The sequence below is a fragment of the Eleutherodactylus coqui genome, chromosome 1, assembly GCF_035609145.1.
Source record: "Eleutherodactylus coqui strain aEleCoq1 chromosome 1, aEleCoq1.hap1, whole genome shotgun sequence".
NCBI lineage: Eukaryota > Metazoa > Chordata > Amphibia > Anura > Eleutherodactylidae > Eleutherodactylus > Eleutherodactylus coqui.
Window position 1 is genome coordinate 515,814,004 of NC_089837.1, and position 16,072 is coordinate 515,830,075.

A 16,072-nucleotide genomic window follows, 5' to 3' on the forward strand; every position below is an offset into this window, starting at 1 on the left:
TGTTACTAAAAACTTACAACAAAAACAAGAAAAGCACTGGTTGGAAAGTGGAATTATTATGTGGGAATTTCTTAATTTTTGTTTTGCTGGTCACAATATTGTTATTATCTACAACGAATGCTGTACGATGTTGATAAATGTGCTGCTTCTTTAAATATGTCTGGAAATGCTTCTCCAGATTTTACATCACCCATCTGTTGTAGGGAGATTGTAAAAAAATGTACTATGTCTTTTTAAAAAGTAGCAATTCATAAATATCTCTGAATCCTGGCCAAGTTCCACCCACTTTCCACAGCTGATTAAACATTTGGAGCTAAATACCTCAGAAGAAAGCTGGAAATACATTGTTCAATATGAGCATGGCATTTACACACTGTATGACAGAATTATTTATATAGGGGCACATTTACTACTGTCGATGCACTGTCGTTAGCTGCCAGAGCTTGCTTGTAGATGGGCTCAGCCTGCAAAGTGATAATACAGGGATACCTGAGCCGGTGACGGAGGATGAATGGGGGAGCGGGGAAAGGTGAGTAACTGCTGATTTGTCATTTTAATGCATGGGGGATATGTTGAGAGGCATTTTCCTTAATTTGGACAATCCCGTCAACCCATTTAGGACCAGGCACTGTAAAATTATGGCGCCTGGTTCTAGGCTCAAAGCTTGTCCGTATGTAAAATTACAGCGGTGCCTTAAGCCTCCTGTCTCTGCAATCAATCAGAGGCAGGAACGGGTTATCAGCTGTTAGTGACAGCTGATAGCCCAGGGGAGAAGGCAGGAAGGGTATTTAACCCTTTCTGCCTTCTGCTTCCCCGAGTACACAAGGCTCAATGAGCACTGTGTACTAGAAAGTGAAAGTAAAGTGTAACTTTCACTATGGGAGCCGGGGGTCATGTGACTGCCCGGGTTCCCTGCTACAGCAGAGTTGGGGGGTCATACTAGAGCCTAACCAGCTCTACGAGTGACTAATGTCACTACAGGGGTTGCTTTCCCCTGTAGCTGAGGCTCCTGTGGATGCCCCAGCTACAGTGGGAAAGTGTCAAATTAAAAAAAAACAAAAACATGTGAATGTCCCCCAGAGGTCTTACATACGTCATGGGGGACATAGATAGTAAATAACATAATGAGAGACTCTTTGTTTACCAGTGATTACTTACTTTAAGAGTCAGGGAATCGGTATTAGACTTCTTTGGATTAAAGGGGTTGTCCCGCGGCAGCAAGTGGGGTTATACACTTCTGTATGGCCATATTAATGCACTTTGTAATATACATCGTGCATTAAATATGAGCCATACAGAAGCTATACACTTACCTGCTCCGTTGCTGGCGTCCTCGTCTCCATGGTGCCGTCTAACGCTGTCTTCTCCTTCCATTAGACGCGCTTGCGCTGTGCGGTCTTCTGCTCTGTTCAATGGAGCCGCTCCGGCGGCGCGAGCAGGTAAGTGTATAACTTCTGTATGGCTCATATTTAATGCACGATGTATATTACAAAGTGCATTAATATGGCCATACAGAAGTGTATAACCCCACTTGCTGCTGCGGGACAACCCCTTTAAGCATTATTAGACACATGGCCACTACGTCCAAGAGACTAAATCTAATAAAATAAGCTGAGCCCCCCTGAAGCTCTCATGTGCCCCTGTGCTGCCATCTACCTCTAACCCAGACCCCTTTAATATCCAATTCCTATCATCAAAACATGTCTACTAGGGACACCATATTAGTAAATGAAATGTTACAGAGCTACACAAGTATAGGAATTTGGTCCAATTACTAATACTTCCCTGTTGCTAACAAATAAGTCAGATATAGAAGCCTGAAATATCTACATAAACACAAATACAATGCAAAAATACAATCTGAAATATAATTCTGTTTACCTTTAATTCAGACTGTGCAACTTTGAAACAGAGCGCTAGACCCACAAACAGCAAGATGGTCATCATCCTAAATTGTGACATTTCTAGTGATGAAGCCAATGGCCAACGACTTGAACACAACGAGCCAGTGGGCAAAGAAAGGAAGACTGGAGAATGCAGTGTATACATGGCTTATATATAATTCCCTTAACCACATAAATTTTAGAATGATTAATGAACACAAAAGAAAGTAAAACAACTAGAACTTACTGTTCCATCCTGGATCCGGGATCCTGTTCCATTTAATATTTACTTTTTCTTACTAAATACATGCTAGGCAAACAGAAAGATGGGAATTGCCAGACCAGGATCAATTATATCACAGAATCAGCATATTAGGATGCCAAGTAATGTGACATAACATAGGTAACATACGAAACCACATATATTACATACAATCGATGACCCAGAGGTAAATAACATGGCCAGCATGCTGCTCTCCTCCTGCCGCTGCTCTCTTGCTCAGTGTCCTTCTCCCACTGAGATCTCTAATACAGGCTATGATTCTTGGTCTCTTAGATGGCCAGTGCATACTATTGTAATTCTTCCTCTGCCAATCTCCTCTCTTACCATACTGCTTATGATGCTTTCCTTCATCACTCCAGTGCCTGTGCAATATCTTTCCTAGGTTCTAGGATAGAGATGAGTAAGCATACTCGTTAAGGACAAATACTCGAGGGAGTATCGTCCTTTTCGAGTATCTGCCTGTTCATCTGCAAAGATTCGGGTGCCGGCGGGGGTGAGCAGGTGCTGGCGGGGAATGAGCAGGGTAAAGCGCGGGGGTGGGAAAAGAGATCTCATCAGTCCAATCTCATGTTAGCTGTTGGTAACAGAGACTACTCCTGTGTATTTTCCTGGGGATTCACTATGCAAATTCCATACCTTCTTTGGGCAGTTAGAGCTAAAGAACAGACAATCCATTAAAGAACACTCCCTGGTTTAGCCTTATGCTAAATTTCCTCAAAGACAAGATAGTCCACTACTCAGATGGGCCTTGTTATATTGGGTATGTGTAAGAAATGTGAACAAATCTCGTGCATAGGCTGTATAGTTCCTCAGAAATACTCTAATTGGAATAACTGCTTTAAACAGACACAAACCAGTCAGGATTGGCCGGGCAAGAAAGCTGGGTGTGCATTCCGGCCCCTTGTGGTTTGTGCGCATGGACAGCTTCTTATGTGTGGCATTGCCAGATGGTTTTGGATGCAGAAGGATGTGGTATATGCAGGCAGATGGGGCTAATGACCGCCAAAGGGAGGAGGTGGCCTTGGCACATAATAAGCCCTTTGCATTTCGGAAATTTATCATGGTTGAATATACTGCAATAAAATGTGCTTGCCTAAAACGAGTTAGCTAGTGTATACAAGCTAGACAACTGTACGAGTCCATCTAGTTAGTATGTGCGTATGCTAGAAAGCACTGGAATGTATCTGTGATTTAGATATTTCCAGTCATTAATAAGTATTATATTTCATGGTATTAAAGTATATTAGAGAGTAATGTCCAAATATGCCTTGATATGATAAAATGTGTTATATGTATATGAGTCTTTTCATTAGAAGCATGATATATGCATGTTATTCTATAATGTGTAGCTACTGCGGTGAGCGTTTAGACATTCTATAACTGTGGGGTGTTTTTGATATAAATATTGTGGCTAAGACATAATGCTATTCTACGCATACTGTAAGGATAGTAAGACAGATGGTGTAAGACAGGCCAAAGCTATTAGTATTGTTTGTCAGACTATGTTACCGTTGATAGAATAATGTACTTGGCAGAGTCTCTATTTTCTTAGAATCCACCGGGGAAAATCTTGGTGGTCCGATTGGGTCCTGGGTTGAGGGCAGCAGTGGCCATTTTTTTTAAATTTAGTAGAAATGCAATTAAAAAAAAAATTTATATATATACTCACCGCTTTCACTGCTGCCCACATGTACAATCTGCATTGCGCGAATCACATTTGCACAGAACGATCATGTGATGAGTATGCAAGAATGTTGCTGCTAATTGTCAATTGATTACGCAATTGTGCAGCCTGGAAGTCAGTGTGGGAGTAGTGCGGTGTGAACTGCAGACTGGAAAAGCAACAGAGGTAAATATATACTTTTTTTAATGCATACAACGAATAATGAGCATTATTATTACTAAAAGGCAGCCTTTTTGGGTGCTATAATTACTTAAAGATGTCCAGGAAGGGAATTATTACATAATGGTCACCATGAGGTGCATTTTTATGAAATAGTGGCCATGTGGGGCATTACCACTGACTTTAAAGCGGGCAACATTACTGTATGGGGGGGTTGTAAAAGTGGCAAATACTGTGTCGAACTTACAGGAAGTACATAGTGATAGTTTTATTATATTTATATGCATTGCTGTTATGAGACAGAGCGGGAGGAAAAAAGAAACTACTTACACTGTGCATGACAGTGTGCGAGAGATACGATGTGATGCGTTGTGCACGATAGTTGCCATATGCAGCGCTAGTTCAAACGGTGGTAAAATGTTGCATAATACAAGCAGCATTATATGCATACACCCGTGTGAATGAGCTCCATGTGTCAAATTCTGCAGAGACAAAATGTGACCAGGAGAATTTGCGATGATGGTCTAGGCAATATAGAAAAGAGAGAGTTAACGACTTTAGTCAGGAGGAACATTGCCTGTCATCACTGGAGGTGAATGTACTGTAAACACTTATACAGTCTGCAGAGTGCCTGTGTAGAACTATGGTAGTATTATGTGGTCACAGCTGGGGGCATTATTTGGCCCTCATATAGTGCTGTTATTGGCAATCCTGATTATTGTAGATGTCTTAATTCAGTAACAGTATGGTGTATTATTCTGTCACTATGTGGTGATAAAATGGTTTGGTAGTGTAATTTGGTCCACATATCGTGCTATTATTGATAATATTGCTCTTGGAATGGGGGGGGGGGTTATGCAATGACAGCATGGAAATAATTAGACAAGTCATGATTAAAATTACAATGATATTGTGTGCTCCTTTTTCACTTTTAGAAAATAAAATAATATTTTTTTAATTTTGCTTTTAACAAAGGTTATTAATAGAGATGAGCGAGCACCAAAATGCTCGGGTGCTCGTTACTCGGGACGAAATTATTGCAATGCTCGAGGGTTCGTTTCGAGTAACGAACCCCATTGAAGTCAATGGGCGACCCGAGCATTTTTGTATATTGCCGATGCTCGCTAAGGTTTTCATTAGTGAAAATCTGGGCAATTCAAGAAAGTGATGGGAATGACACAGCAACGGATAGGGCAGGCGAGGGGCTACATGTTGGGCTGCATCTCAAGTTCCCAGGCCCCACTATTAAGCCACAATAGCGGCAAGAGTGGGCCCCCCCCCTCTTAACAATTTTTACTTCTGAAAAGCCCTCATTAGCAATGCATACCTTAGCTAAGCACCACACTACCTCCAACAAAGCACAATCACTGCCTGCATGACACTCCGCTGCCACTTCTCCTGGGTTACATCCCCCCCCCCCCGGCACGACCCAGTGTCCACAGCGCACACCAAACTGTCCCTGCGCAGCCTTCAGCTGCCCTCATGCCACACCACCCTCATGTCTATTTATAAGTGCGTCTGCCATGAGGAGGAACCGCAGGCACACACTGCAGAGGGTTGGCACGGCTAGGCAGCGACCCTCTTTAAAAGGGGCGGGGCGATAGCCCACAATGCTGTACCGAAGCAATGAGAAATCCAATCCTGTGCCACCTCCATCAGGAGCTGCACACGTGGGCATAGCAATAGGGAACCAATGTGCCACACACTATTCATTCTGTCAAGGTGTCTGCATGCTTCAGTCAGACTGCGGTTTTTTATAACTAGTCACAGCCAGGTACAACTCCGCAATGGGAATTCCGTGTGGACCGACAGCATGGGTGGGTGCCAGGAAGCCACCGGCGGTACATAAATATATCCCATTGCATTGCCCATCACAGCTGAGGTAATGTCATGTTAAATGCAGGTGGGCTTCGGCCCACACTGCATGCCCCAGTCAGACTGGGGTTCTTTAGAAGTGGACACATGCAGTTACAACTCCGTGTGAACCCACAGCATGAGTGGGTGCCAGGAAGCCACCGGCGGTACATAAATATATCCCATTGCATTGCCCATCACAGCTGAGGTAATGTCGTGCTTAATGCAGGTGGGCTTCGGCCCACACTGCATGCCCCAGTCAGACTGGGGTTCTTTAGAAGTGGACAGATGCAGTTACAACTCCGTGTGGACCGACAGCATGGGTGGGTGCCAGGAAGCCACCGGCGGTACATAAATATATCCCATTGCAGTGCCCAACACAGCTGATGTAATGTCAGCTGTAATGCAGGTGGGCTAAAAATTAATTTAATTACACTGTAGGCGAGGGCCCCCAAAAATTGGTGTACCAACAGTACTAATGTACCTGAGAAAAATTGCCCATGCCCAACCAAGAGGGCAGGTGAAACCCATTAATCGCTTTGGTTAATGTGGCTTAAGTGGTAACTAGGCCTGGAGGCAGCCCAGTTAAAATAAAAATTGGTTCAGGTGAAAGTTTCAACGCTTTAATGAGCATTGAAACGTATAAAAATTGTTTACAAAAATTATATGACTGAGCCTTGTGGGCCTAAGAAAAATTGCCCGTTCGGCGTGATTACGTGAGGTTTCAGGAGGAGGAGCAGGAGGAGGAGGATGAATGTTATACACAGATTGCTGAAGCAAAAAGATCCCCGTTTTTGATGGTGATAGAGAACGATGCTTCCATCCGTGGGTGCAGCCTACGTATTGCTTAGGTATCGCTGCTGTCCGCTGGTGAAGAAGAGAAGTCTGGGGAAATCCAGGCTTTGTTCATCTTGATGAGTGTAAGCCTGTCGGCACTGTCGGTTGACAGGTGGGTACGCTTATCCATGATGATTCCCCCAGCCACACTAAACACACTCTCTGACAAGACGCTAGCCGCAGGACAAGCAAGCACCTCCAGGGCATACAGCGCGAGTTCAGGCCACGTGTCCAGCTTCGACACCCAGTAGTTGTAGGGGGCAGAGGCGTCACCGAGGACGGTCGTGCGATCGGCTACGTACTCCCTCACCATCCTTTTACAGTGCTCCAGCCTTGACTGGGGACCGGTGACACAGTCTTGCTGGGGAGCCAGAAAGCTGGCAAAGGCCTTGGACATTGGTCCCCTGCCTGCGCTGTACATGCTGCCTGATCTCTGCGCCTCCCCTGCTACCTCGCCCTCGGAATTGGACCTTCGGCCACTAGCGCTGTCGGATGGGAAGTTTACCATCAGTTTGTCCACCAGCGCCCTGTGGTATAGCATCATTCTGGAACCCCTTTCCTCTTCGGAAATGAGAGTGGAAAGGTTCTCCTTATACCGTGGGTCGAGCAGTGTGTACACCCAGTAATCCGTAGTGGCCAGAATGCGTGTAACGCGAGGGTCACGAGAAAGGCATCCTAACATGAAGTCAGCCATGTGTGCCAGGGTACCTGTACGCAACACATGGCTGTCCTCACTAGGAAGATCACTTTCAGGATCCTACTCCTCCTCCTCCTCCTCCTCTGGCCATACACGCTGAAAGGATGACAGGCAAGCAGCATGTGTAACCTCAGCAGTGGGCCAAGCTGTCTCTTCCCCCTCCTCCTCATGCTCCTCCCCCTCCTCCTCCTCCTCCTCTGGCCATACACGCTGAAAGGATGACAGGCAAGCAGCATGTGTACCCTCAGCAGTGGGCCAAGCTGTCTCTTCCCCCTCCTCCTCATGCTCCCCCCCTCCTCCTCCTCCTCAACGCGCTGAGATATAGACATGAGGGTGCTCTGACTATCCAGCGACATACTGTCTTCCCCCGCCTCCGTTTCCGAGTGCAAAGCGTCTGCCTTTATGCTTTGCAGGGAACTTCTCAAGAGGCATAGCAGAGGAATGGTGACGCTAATGATTGCAGCATCCCCGCTCAGCATCTGGGTAGACTCCTCAAAGTTTCCAAGGACCTGGCAGATGTCTGCCAACCAGGCCCACTCTTCTGTAAATAATTGAGGAGGCTGACTCCCACTACGCCGCCCATGTTGGAGTTGGTATTCCGCAATAGCTCTACGCTGCTCATAGAGCCTGGCCAACATGTGGAGCGTAGAGTTCCACTGTGTGGGCACGTCGCACAGCAGTCGGTGCACTGGCAGATGAAACCAATGTTGCAGGGTCCGCAGGGTGGCAGCGTCCGTCTTGGAGTTGCGGAAATGTGCGCTCACCCGGCGCACCTTTCCGAGCAGGTATGACAAGTGTGGGTAGCTTTTCAGAAAGCGCTGAACCACCAGATTGAAGACGTGGGCCAGGCATGGCACGTGCGTGAGGCTGCCAAGCTGCAGAGTCTCCACCAGATTACGGCCGTTGTCACACACGACCATGCACGGTTGGAGGCTCAGCGGCGCAAGCCAGCGGTCGGTCTGCTCTGTCAGACCCTGCAGCAGTTCGTGGGTCGTGTGCCTCTTCTCTCCTAAGCTGAGTAGTTTCAGCACGGCCTGCTGAACCTTGCCCACCGCTGTGCTGCCGTGCCGCGCGACACCGACTGCTGGCGACGTGCTGCTGCTGACACATCTTGATTGCGAGACAGAGGTTGCGTAGGAGGAGGAGGAGGGTGGTTTAGTGGAGGAAGCATACACCGCCGCAGATACCAGCACCGAGGTGGGGCACGCAATTTAGGGGGTGGGTAGGACGTGAGCGGTAACTGGCTCTGACTCTGTCCCAGCCTCCACTAAATTCACCCAATGTGCCATCAGGGAGATATAGTGGCCCTGCCCGCCTGTGCTTGTCCACGTGTCTGTTGTTAAGTGGACCTTGGCAGTAACCGCGTTGGTGAGGGCGCGTACAATGTTGCGGGAGACGTGGTCATGCAGGGCTGGGACGGCACATCGGGAAAAGTAGTGGCGACTGGGAACCGAGTAGCGCGGGGCCGCCGCCGCCATCATGCTTTTGAAAGCCTCCGTTTCCACAAGCCTATACGGCAGCATCTCCAGGCTGATCAATTTGGCAATGTGCACGTTTAACGCTTGAGCGTGCGGGTGCATGGCGGCGTACTTGCGCTTGCGCTCAAACAGTGACGCTAGCGACGTCTGGACGCTGCACTGAGAGACATTGCTGGATGGAGCCGAGGACAGCGGAGGTGAGGGTGTGGGTGCAGGCCAGGAGACGGTAGTGCCTGTGTCCTCAGAGGGGGGCTGGATCTCAGTGGCAGGTTGGGGCACAGGGGGAGAGGCAGTGGTGCAAACCAGAGGCAGTGAACGGCCTTCGTCCCACCTTGTGGGGTGCTTGGCCATCATATGCCTGCGCATGCTGGTGGTGGTGGCTCCCCAGCTGATCTTGGCGCGACAAAGGTTGCACACCACTGTTCGTCGGTCGTCAGGCGTCTCTGTGAAAAACTGCCACACCGTAGAGCACCTTGACCTCTGCAGGGTGGCATGGCACAAGGGGGCGCTTTGGGAAACAGTTGGTGGATTATTCGGTCTGGCCCTGCCTCTACCCCTGGCCACCGCACTGGCTCGGCCTGTGCCCACACCCTGACTTGGGCCTCCGCGTCCTCGCCCGCGTCCACGTCCTATAGGCCTACCCCTACCCCTCAGCATGGTGTATTACCAGTAGTGCAGAAACAGAATGCTGTAATTAAATGTGCCGCTTATTGGCCTGTGGTTTGAGGCTGACTTCGCTTACGGAATGCCAGGAAATAATTTTGCGCAAGCCTGCTGTAACACTTGGCTGGCTGTGTATGAATTAGGAGGACTACTACACCCAGCACAGACCCAGAACACTGAGGACAGTCACAGGCAGTCCAAATAGATTTTGTTCCCAAAAAGTTTTTGCAAAGGCCCACTGCCTATATTCAATCAATATATCTCTTCTCTCCCTGCTTCACCGCTACTGGCCCTGGAGTATGTCAAAGAACTGCAGAGTGTTGCACTGTGGACTGGAATACAGCGGTGATTTAACAGCCAACACAGAGCCAGGAAATAATTTTGCGCAAGCCTGCTGTAACACTTAGGTGGCTGCGTATGAATTAGGAGGACTACTACACCCAGCACAGACCCAGAACACTGAGGACAGTCACAGGCAGCCCAAATAGATTTTTTTCCCAAATTGTTTTTGCAAAGGCCCACTGCCTATATTTAATCAATATGTCTTCTGTCCCTGCCTCAAAATATATGTGTTCTGTCCCTGCCTCACAATATATGTCTTCTGTCCCTGCCTCACCACTACTGGCCCTGCACTATGTCTAATTACTGCAGGGCGTAATGCTCTGCACGGCCGATATACAAAAAAAAAAAAATGTGCAACACTGCAAAAAGCAGCCTCCACAGTACTGCACACGGTTAGATGTGGCCCTAAGAAGGACCGTTGGGGTTCTTGAAGCCTAAAATACTCCTAACGCTCTCCCTATAGCAGCTCCGGCACCAACAGCACTTTCCCTAAACTATGTCAGAACAAATCTGTGGCGAGCCGCAGGAGGGGCCGATTTTTATTCTCGGGTGACACCTGCTCTCGCCAGCCACTCACTGCAGGGGGGTGGTATAGGGCTTGAACGTCGCAGGGGAAGTTGTAATGCCTTCCCTGTCCTTCTATTGGCCAGAAAAGCGCGCTAACGTCTCAGAGATGAAAGTGAAAGTAACTCGAACATCGCGTGGTACTCGTCACGAGTAACGAGCATCTCGAACACGCTAATACTCGACGAGTACGTTCGCTCATCTCTAGTTATTAACCCTTATTTAGTCCCACTAGGCAAAGTGTTTGTGTGATCATTTGGATAATGCTTTGGTATAGCAAATAATTATTCCTGGTGAGTCTGAAACTGTCAAGCAGTTAATTAGACTATGTTAAAGGGGTTGTCCCGCGAAAGCAAGTGGGGTTAAGCACTTCTGTATGCCCATATTAATGCACTTTGTAATATACATCGTGCATTAAATATTGGCCATACAGAAGTTATACACTTACCCCCTCCGGTGTTGGCGTCCCTGTCTCCATGGCGCCGACCGAAACCTTCTTCTGCCTGTATTAGAGGCGCTTGCGCCGTCTGCCCTCTTCTGTCCAGCTCCGGCGTGCTTGCGCCGCAGAGGTCTTCTGCGCATGCGCAGAAGACCTGTGCGGCGCAACCATGGCAGAGAAGCCCCTTCAGCGCAAGCGCGTCTAATCCAGGCAGAAGAAGGCTTCGGTCAGCGCCATGGAGACGGGGACGCCAACATCGGAGGGGGTAAGTGTATAACTTCTGTATGGCTAATATTTAATGCACTATGTATATTACAAAGTGCATTAATATGGCCATACAGAAGTGCTTAACCCCACTTGCTATCGCGGGACAACCCCTTTAAAGGCTCCGCCCAATAGACATGCCTGTAGGCCTATCCCAATACTTTATCTGTCATGGTTACTCATCAGCATTGACGATGGCATTTAGAGAGATACATTTTGGGATTAGACTTTACTATGATCCTCTCCATTACAACAAAAGCCTGACTGTCAACACACAGCTCTTGCAGAGATCATGTGGGCGCAAGGCACATGGCATAAATGTCCATCAGGCTTAAGGCAAGCCAGTATATGACACTCATTTACTGTAGGCCATGGAGGCTTAGCAGGTTAAAAATAGGTAACACCTTAATGTGTACTTCTAGCTCTAACATGTTTTGTGCTTTGTAGAAAGTCTGCTGCAGTGATCTGTGCATAGCTTTGTCTCTCGAACTGCCAACATACCGCCAAAAATCAGTAGTAAAAGTGCTTTTTTTCCCTTGCAGCCAAAGCAACAAATTAATAATCATTCAATAAATATGTACCTGAAGTTTGTTCCTATAACAAGTAGAACTTCTCCTGCAAAATACAAGATGATGTATTTCTAGTTGGAAGAAAACAAGATTTAGACTCCTAAAATGCAATAGCACTAAAATTAGTTATGTCACTAAGAGTTTAAAATTGACTTAAGGTGACTGAGTTCTGTGACAAACATTTTTTTCATGAAACATAATTTCAAAGTCTGGAATGAAAAAAAGTGAGATTTTTGGAAAGTCTTTTTCTAAATTTAAATGTGTCACTGTCCAATGGTCCAATGATCTCAGGCATGCAATGTGGCCCACTAGTAATTGCCAGTCTGGACCTGGACATACTGTAAACAATTTGATAAGATTGAAAGAAGAAAACAGCTGGTAAATTGCAGCCAGGTGCTGCTTCAACTATTGTGTTTGAATGCAAAGCTTGGGGTTTCTTGCTGAATGTGTTATAGCAGCAGATGACCAGTTCCAGCACCACTGCATCTGATTTGAGGCAACTGCAAGAAGCTGTCTTTTCCACATGGGCCAATAATCCTGCATAATAACTTCAACAACTAGTGAAATCTATGCCATGTCAATTTCCTCTGCTTCTGAACAATACAAACGCTTCAACAAGCTAGTAGATGGAGGTCTCTGAAATACCCATTTTATGTATATAGTTCCCTCAACTAAATAAACTACAGAAAAAGAATTATTGAGCTCATTGAATGAAGAAAGAAAAAAGTACAGAGCAGAATGTTACATCCTGGATCTGGGTTCCTTTTCCGTGTAATATATTTATTTTTTGAGTACAAATGTGCTGGGTCAACAGGAACATGTAATGCGTCAAGCAGAAGCTTAGTTATACCTCAGGTGCCACAATTTATTATGCAATGCATAGTACAACTAATGATACTACTTAGTGATCAATTAATGCAATGAACCCCAGTATAAGTAATGCCGCCATTCACACCTAATAAAATTTACACCATCACCCACTGAGGGTGGTAAGCTTTTGTCAATTTATAATGGATAGCAAAGTCCTCTACCAAGATTCAAAAATAGAAAGCAACTATTAGCACAAAAAACTTTCTGCGCTCGAGGAATTGTAAGTTTCAACAACTGGTAGTTGTCAAATAACAGAAAGAATTCACACTTACTCGGGAGGAGGGGGTATGATGACAATAAGCCCCCTCCTTGAAGTAATGTCTCCTTACTGTCAAGCAAACATCACGTTCCAAGCGTATAAGACGGTATCACCTTTCATTTCATTAGGTGTGTTTGGGCCACACCTTCAATGCCGCCTCTAGCGTCCTGGATACATGAGCGTCACACGCCGATCACATGACGGTCGTGATGACGATGCATCCATACACTCGACGCCACCCTAAACATGTCTGAACATAGGAGCGTCACGCGCTGATCACATGACGGCCGCGATGACGTCTGTAAGACCTGACACGCCCCCAACACCATCCCAAATGCTTCTGGTCACATGAGCGTCACACGCCGATCACGTGACGGCCGTGATGACATCTGTAAGTCCTGACACGCCCCCAATATCGCCGCTACTGCCGGCAGGCACAGATGACTCCTAACATAAGTTATCCTGTATGACTATTGATAAGGGCCAAGAGGGGCTGAAGGAGTTAATATATGTTATTTATCAAAATGAATATATATGTTGCTTATCAAAATGAATATATATGTTGCTTATCAATCCATTTTAGCAAAATGAATATATTGCAAATATTTGTATGTGTACAGAACTCATGACTATTGAGTAACAGGCCTTACGCCTGACCTATTGGAATCAGGAAGTTCCAAGAGCAGATGTTCATAAATGTAGCAAGGCATGGCCTAACCGCAAAGAAGTTGTTAGCTCTCTTTCTCTAAAAATAATGTGCTCGTCTGAAAGTCATGTGAAATCAGCTATTTCTTAAATGTCATATATCACAAGTCTAAATGTCAAAGTTTATTGTCAGATATGAAAGTCATGAGTTTAAGATGTATGGAAATCACGAGGTTATTCCCTGTTTTACCACAAGTCGCGTCCCTGCGAGGACGATCTTCTATAAAAGCCAAGAGATACAGACAATAAAATAGAGTTCATTGTTTCACCATATACCGTGTGTAATGGTCAATGCTTTGACTCTCAAAAGAGCGCTCCTACGTAGGTCAATTTGGAACCGGACAACATAACTGACCAGTCTGTTTGAACAGATTAACCCTCGACAGTTCTTGGCGCCCAACTAAGGGGGCGGGGCTTACCTTTACGGGACATCGCAACCAGTAGACTGAAACAAACTCCTGGCCCGTTGACGTGGATACTGGATCCTGAGACTCCAGACTGAAAACACCGGTGTAGAGGTAAGAGCTTATCTTACTATTATACAGTCTGGATTCTTTAGATCTGTGTGTCTCTAACGGACTAGAGGTTGGTTGTTGCCTGTTTCCTATATTTTCTGCCCCGTCCATATTTTAGAGTGAATAAGTTCATTTAACTGTCCTAGACGGAAGAACTCACTCATTGGGACTTAAAGAGTCATGTTGTCTGTATTGGAGATTGAAATAATTGTTATTGTTATAGTCTCATTTCTGGCAGTCATATTGTTACTCTGGATCTGTTATAATATTACTAAAAGTTCCCTAAGAGGCGAAGTCTGGTCTCCCCTGAATCCTAGTGTTTGAAGTTGACCACGTTTTAGTTCTGTAAATCTATTCCGGGACAGGGAACTGTGTGTTCCCAGATAGTCTCAGTGATTATCTTAGTTTACTGTGTGAAATATACGTCCTGTATACTTAGTGAAGAATAGTTGGAAGTGGTCAAGCATGGGTTCTGAACAATCTAAGATATATCAGACTCCTATTGAGATAATTAAAGATAGAGAAGGGGAGGACATTTGCAGACAAGCCTATAAAGTTTACAAACGTATAGGCCTCAAGAAGGCGGGAACATTCAATTATGAATTTTGGTCACAATATGAGGATAAGCATAGAAAGGAAATAAGAAATAAGGGTTTGGAAAAAGGCATGAAGGCCATTCTGGACTGCTCTAAAACAGCAGAAGACGAACACTGGGACTCCGAATCCCGAGGCGAGGGCATTTTAGTTTATTGTCCTATGGCCCGGCCACCAATAGACGTTCCCATGGAAACCCCTACGGTTCCATTAGTCTCTCCTGTCGTCCCGGCCGCTCCACCAATGTCTCCTAATAATCCCTTTAATTCTCTGTATCCCAATTTGCCGCCCCTGCCTCCTACGTATCCACAGGCTACTGCCCAGATGGATACACCTCCCTACAGCCCTCAATCAGGATCCCCGGGCCCCGAAGTAAATAGAGGTCCGGCTTGGGACTGTCCACGTTGTGGTCAACAGAATGCCTGTTTTAGAGAACTCTGTACAGTATGTGGGACTCCACGTCGCAGGGACCAGTGTAGACAACCGGTTCCCTTATTCCCAGTTACAACCTCCACTACCCATTATAGAGAACCAAACAGACCGAGTCCACCATTGGGCACGGTCAGACAAGAGGACACCGACAGACCATCGTCTTCTAATGACAGACCCACGGACGCACATAGACCAACTCCCGGGTCTACAGTCACTACATGGCGACCCTGGAGCGCCACAGACCAGATGGCACTGTGTCAGCAACTGCCCGATCCCCAGACAGAGCCAGCAGCTTTCCATAGAAAGTTGGAAGTCATACAGAAAAACTACTCTGCCACTTGGACAGATATGGAATGTCTTATGAATGTAAAATCTCCTCTGGGCCTTTACAATAGTATTGCTCAATTTTGTGGTCTTGAAGATCGCCCAGATGACCCCCAGACATTACTTAGTGGTACTCAATATGTGGACAAGGTTAAAGCCTGGTTTAAGGATAAAGCCCAAGAGAGACGTACAGCCCTAACCCAGTGTAGACAGAACAAGGGCGAGTCTATTGAATGTTACTTTGGCCGTTTAGAGGAAGTTGGCAGAGATCTGGGTCTATATGATTGTCCAAAAGCTATACGTAATGCTGCTTTTTGTGAAGCCTTTATGCAAGGAATAGATAAGCGCCTGTCTGACCGCGTTAAAGCATGTACCCCCGATTGGCGACAGGCCAAACCGCGTGATCTATATAAGAAAGCTGGACACAGAAGACCACGCAAAGGGTGTTATGGTTAAACATTACACCATGGAGGGGGACACAGTCCGACTTAACGACCCCAGGCGGGAGACCCGTAAGTGTTATAACTGCAGGAAGACTGGACACTTGGCCCGTAATTGTAGAGCCCCTAAACGCCCCAGACAGAACTTGTCAGACGAAAGGGGGCAACAGGGAAGTACGGCCAATACCACATCATCCCGCCCACAGGGAAACAACGG